Raw genomic sequence first — 6,000 nt, forward strand, 5'->3', positions numbered from 1 at the left:
ACTTAAAAAAGAATCAAGAGATGGCAAAGCTCCCAACCTAATTTAATGAGGCTAATATCCTCATTGGCCAATATACTTAATAAACATAGGTATAACAATTTTCAGTAAATATTAGCAAGCCAAATAAAGCAATACATTATACAGATAATGCCCAATGATTGAGTGGATTTATTTCTGAGATTCACAGTTGGTACAACATCTGCAAATTAATTAATGGCATATACCATGTAAACAAAATGAAGGATAAAAATCATATCAAGAGATGCAGAAAAAACATTTGACAAAATCCAGCATCCATTTATGATAAAAATTCTCAGCAAAGTAGAAATAAAGTGTACATCAACATAAAAAGTCCACAAATGACAAACCCACAGTTAACATTATACTCAATGAGGGAAAGCTAAAATTTTTCTTTAACATTAGGAACAAGACAAAGTTGTCAATTTTCTCTACTTTTATTCAACATAGAATTGGAAGCCCAAGCCCCAACAACAGATAAGAAAAAATAAATAAAAACATCTAAATTGGAAAGGAAGAAATAAAACTGTCATTCATATTTGAAGATGACATGATACAATATACAATATACATGATACAATATACAAAACATAATTTATTTATTAAAAATTGTGTATTTATTCTTATATATTCAAACTTCAGTCAGCTTTAAAGTACTCTCCATTTGATGAAATACACCTATTGAGACCTTTTTTTCCACTGCTCAAAACAGTTTTGAACTCATTGATTTTAATGCCTTTTAGTGATTCTGTTACAGAGCAGAGGCAGGGGGTGGTTCACGATAAATTATTACAGAAAGGATTCCGCCTTTCTGTCTCTGGAGGTTCCTTCCCCCATGCCCACCTGCCAGGTTCGAAATGCCCGCCGCCAGAGGAAAGATGTCTCTCAATGCCAGAGTCTGGTGAAAAGGAAAGGAATTGTTTATTTAAAAGTTACACAAACTTAAGAGTAATGACCTAATGTCTTCAATAAGATACTAAAGTCCTCTAGAATACCCACAGATGCACAGTCCTTCCCTCTCCCTGTGCCCAGTCCGGGATACCGTGTCTCAGGAAAAGAAGTAGAAGTCCGTGATTCAGGCTCCCAGCACCATCAGCTGTGTGGCTGCTGCAATCTCCAGTTAATCCAAAACCATGTGGCTTCTTCTCATGGCCCATCAGCAAGAGTCCTCTCTCCCCTTTCTCTATGGCTGCAAAGTCTCTCCTGCTGCCTAAGCCGCGTGGCAAAAAGAAGCACTCCAAAACCACGTGGTCCTCTCTACTCTCCTACAGAACCTTGTGGTCCTTTTTCCCATTTCAGAACCACGTGGTCTTCTTCCTTTCCCCTCAGAACCTCATGGTTCTCTCTCTATTTACTTCAGAACCGTGTGGCCCCCTATTTACTTCAGAGCCGCATGGTCTACTCCTTTCTCCCCCAAAACCTTGTGGTCCTCCCTACTCTCCATGGCTGCCAGGCCTAGATTTAAATCCCAGTGCCCATCTTCCTTTGCAGCCCCATTTCTGCCCCCTCCTACAGTCAGTTACACCTGCCAGCATCCCTGTATTCTTCCAGCTTTACTGGGCTGCCATAGTAAGTCTGGGCAGGTGTGGCCCCATGGCATGGAGCCAATCATCTCCAAGCTCTCCCACAGGCCCTGTAACCAGGGGGAGTTGCTTCCCAGTCCCATCTTGGGTGGAATTTGGTCCCATCCCCCTGGCTCAAAGCATGGCCACAGCTACTTAACACATCCATGAAACCAGTTAAAGGTTATAGATATGTTAAATGACTGTGCCAGGGGTTAGCTGCAAAGCTCTTGCTACCCAAAACAGCTCTGAATGGCCCTGTTCCATGTGTCCCATCCCCCCTGGCTCAGGCTTGTGGGGGTGAGGACATCCTACATACATTTTTCTAATATTTCCTGGACACCCCGAGTCCTGGACCCCATCACAAATCCCTTCTTGGGGCCCTCCTCTTGGCTGCACCCTACTTCAATTCTATATAAATTTTCTGTTTTTCTGTTTCATTTTCTGTTTCACCTCTTCCACATCTGCAAAATATTTCCCTTTGAGGACTTTTTTCATCCTGGGAAACAAACAAACAAAGTCACTCCTGGTGAGATTGGGTGAATAGGGAGAGTAAGGCATGGGGGTCATGCCATTTTTGGCCCAAAGCTGTAGAACACACAGTGTGGTGTGGGCATGTGTGTTATCATGAAATGGGCAAAGGTGTTGAGTGTTCAAATAATCACTGAACCAAATGCAGCCTCTCCAACAATGCCAGCTGGTGCACTGATATAGACTTCACCTAGGGAAGATTGTACTACAAAGGGCTCACCCTCCAGAAGTTAATTGTGTTTTTTGGATCCCCTCTCACATAGAAAACCCTAAATATTCCACCAAAATGGCAAGAACTAATAAATAAATTTAGTAAAATAGCAGGATATGAAATAAACATTTAGAAATAAGTTGCAGTTTTATACACAAATGATAAAATGTGAGAAAAAGAAATTAAGATAACAACCATACTTAATATCATATAAATACTAAAATACCTGGGAATGAATATAAATGAGGAGGTAAAAGACCTGTACTTGAAAAGTTATAAGATACTGAAGAAAAAATTTGAGAACACAAAAATAAATGGAAACATATACTGTATTCATTGATAGAAAGAATTCACATCATTAAAATGCCTGTAGTAACCAAAACAATCTATAGATTCAATGCACTCCCTATCAAAATACAGTAGCATTTTCACAGAACTAGAACAAATAATCCTAAAATTTATATGAAATCACAGAAGTCCCTGAATAACCATAGCAATCTTAAGTAAAAGTACAAGGTTGGAGGGTTCACACTACACAATATCAAACTACACTACAAGTCTACAATAACTTAATTAAGACAGTGTAATATGGCACAAAAAAACATACACATAGATCATTGGAACAGTATGAAGAGCCTAGAAATAAACCCATGCTTATATGATCAATTAATATATGGTAAAGGAAGCAAGAATGTAAAATGGTATAAAGACAGTCTATTCAATAAATGTTGTTGGAAATATTGAACAGATACATGCAAAATAAATGAAAGTGGAACACCTTCTTCTATCATACATTAGAATAAACTAAAAAAGTATTAAAAACTTAAATGTAAAAACTGAAACCGTATAACTCCTAGAAGAAAACATAAGCAGTGAAATCTCTGACATTATTCTTAGTAATGTTTTGTTGTTGTTGTTTTGTTTGTTTATTTTCCTGACACATCTCTCTGGCAAGAGAAATGAGAAAAATAAACAGTTGGGACTACTTTCAACTAAAAGGTTTTTGCATAGCAAAGGAACCCATCAACAACCGCAAAAGACAACCTACTGAATGGAGGAAAATAATTTGCCAATAATATATATGATAAGGGGTTAATATCCAAAATTTGTAAAGAACTCATATAACTCAACTCCAAAAACACTAAGTCCAATTAAACAGTGGTCAGAAGACCTTAATAGACATGTCTCCAAAGAGAACATAGACATGGCCAAATAAACATAAGAAGCTAATGTCACTTATGATCAGAGAAATGCATATTAAAAACACAATGAGATATCACCTCCCACCTGTCATAATGTCTAATATCAATAAACCAACAAACAGCAGGTATTGGTGAGGATGTGGAGAAAAGGATCCTTGGTATACACCATTTCTGGGACTGCAAATTGGTGCAGCTCCTATGGAAAACAGTGTAGAAGTTCCTCAAAAAATTAAAAATAAAACTTCCTATGACCCAGTAATTCCAATTCTGGGAATATATCCAAGAAATTTGAACACTTCTCAAAAAGTTATGTGCACTTCTATATTCATTGCAGTGTATTTACAATAGCCAACATATGGAAGCAATCAAACTGCCTTCAATAGAGGATTGGATACAGAATATGTTGTGCATATATACAATGGAATGTTACTCAACAACTAAAAAAGAATGAATTCTTACCATTTGCAACAGCATAGATGGACCTAGAAAGTATTATGTTAAGTGAAATAAGTCAGACAAAGACAAATACTATATGATTTCACTTGTATGTGGAATCTAAACAAAATAAACAAAAAAGGACAGAAACAATTTCATCTTCTGTCATTAACCTGATATTTAAGTGGCTAATATGATGAATATTGAAGAGATAAATGTTAGGATTATCATACACAGAAGAATTTTTTTCTAAATAAACAGATTAAAACCTTTTAAAAAAGTATTATGTTTCCACAATGGAATTCTACGCCACAGAGAGAAAGAAGGAGCTTATACCTTTTGCAACAGCATGGATGGAACTGGAGAGCATTATGCTAAGTGAAATAAGCCAGGTGGTGAGGGACAAATACCATATGATCTCACCTTTAACTGGAACATAATCAACAAAAGAAAAAAGCAAACAAAATATAATCAGAGACATTGAAATTAAGAACAATGTAACAATAGCCAGATGGGATTGGGGAGGGGTTAGTGGGGAGAAAGGTTTACAGGAGCTACTATAAAGGACACATGGACAAAATCAAGGGGGAGGGTGGAGGTGGGGGAGGGCGGTGGGATTGGCTAGGGTGGGGTGGAGGGATGGGGAGAAAATGCAGACAACTGTAATTGAATAACAATAAAATTTTTTTAAATAAATATATTATTTGCTAAGTGGAAAAAAAAAAGTATTATGTTTCCCTACCCATTTAAAGAATCTACAACTAAAGTCAAAATTAATAAAGTATTTCATAACCTCTGCTTTACCTAGCTCACAGATTTTTTATTGTATCCCTAAGATTCTCCACTAGAATCACCCAGGAATTAAGTAATTGAACTGATTTGGGTGGGACCAAGGCATTTACACAGAATCTTAAATATTTAACACAGCTAAATTTTAGGAATGGTAATTAGGGTATTTATAATAGGGAAAGATTGAAAATAATTTAATGGTCCTGCTGAAAATAGAAGTATTATTTTTAAAGTTTCCATAGCATGTTCTCTATATTTTTTGCTCAAACATAAAGTTAGCTGAATTGGATTTTCCTTATGAGTATGTTGGAAACATAATAACATACCCAAGAGAGAAAAAGAGAGATAGAGATGAAAGAGAGAGACAGACAGGCAGAGAAGTTTTTAGTACCAGTGCCATTGCCTAGGATTCCTCCTAAAATGAATTTGGATGCTGAATTTAGAGGTGGCTCACCTTGCCTGTCCAGCTTCCCTGAGCTATGGACCCATCAGAACTCAAACCTACTGACTGGAGAATAAGTGCAAAATGGGCATATGTCACAATTATCTTCAACTCTGGGGCAAAAAAGTCTTTAGTTCTAAAACTGAAAATGCTGCCAAAAGTGGAGCAGATGATAATGCAGCAATTTTGGCAGCTTGATCCAAAGAAGAACTAGGTGTGGTTAAATTTATCAAAAACAAAACAAAACAAAAATTATGGGTTTTTTTCATATTTAAAGGGGTTGCAGCAGAGAAATGTCCTTCTAGACTTTTGTCATACTTTCCTGGGACTAGGCCTGAATCTATTGGACAAGGTAAGTCCTGCAGTTACCCATTAAGGCCTGTTATCATTTGGACTTTTCAACTGAATTCAGAGAAAAACAAAACATCACACCTGGGAATTTAGTAATGATCCACTCTCTCCACACTTTAAAGTGAAGTAGTTTAGGTCCAGGAAAATCCTGTAACCAAATACAGTCCGATATGTTTCCAGCTGAGCCCACCATCCACCATGCACTGCATCCTCACATTGACAGCCCTCAGAGCAGTTATCTCCTTGCAAAACCCAAATCAGTAGAACCAAGTCAAAACACTAAAAAGGTCTTTTATCCACCTTGAATTTATTGTTGTGTATGGTGTAAGTTGGTGATCGTGTTTCATTTTTTTGCATGTAGTTGTCCAGATCTCCCAACACCATTTGTTGAAGAGACTATTTTTGCTCCATTTTATGCTCCTGCCTCCTTTGTCAAATACTAATTGACCTTAAAGACTT

The 6,000-nt window shown here is 37.0% G+C and overlaps 1 long non-coding RNA gene across 1 annotated transcript in view; it reads left to right on the plus strand.

Annotated features, from left to right (window-relative positions):
• LOC123479269 (uncharacterized) overlaps positions 1 to 5,527 on the plus strand; it is a 28,868-nt gene extending 23,341 nt beyond the window's left edge. The window contains exon 4 of the long non-coding RNA XR_006654836.3: positions 5,468 to 5,527. This is a non-coding gene — a long non-coding RNA (uncharacterized lncRNA). The remainder of the gene's footprint in view (positions 1 to 5,467) is intronic.
• Positions 5,528 to 6,000: the final 473 nt, after the last annotated feature.

The sequence above is a fragment of the Desmodus rotundus genome, chromosome 6, assembly GCF_022682495.2.
Source record: "Desmodus rotundus isolate HL8 chromosome 6, HLdesRot8A.1, whole genome shotgun sequence".
Lineage (NCBI taxonomy): Eukaryota > Metazoa > Chordata > Mammalia > Chiroptera > Phyllostomidae > Desmodus > Desmodus rotundus.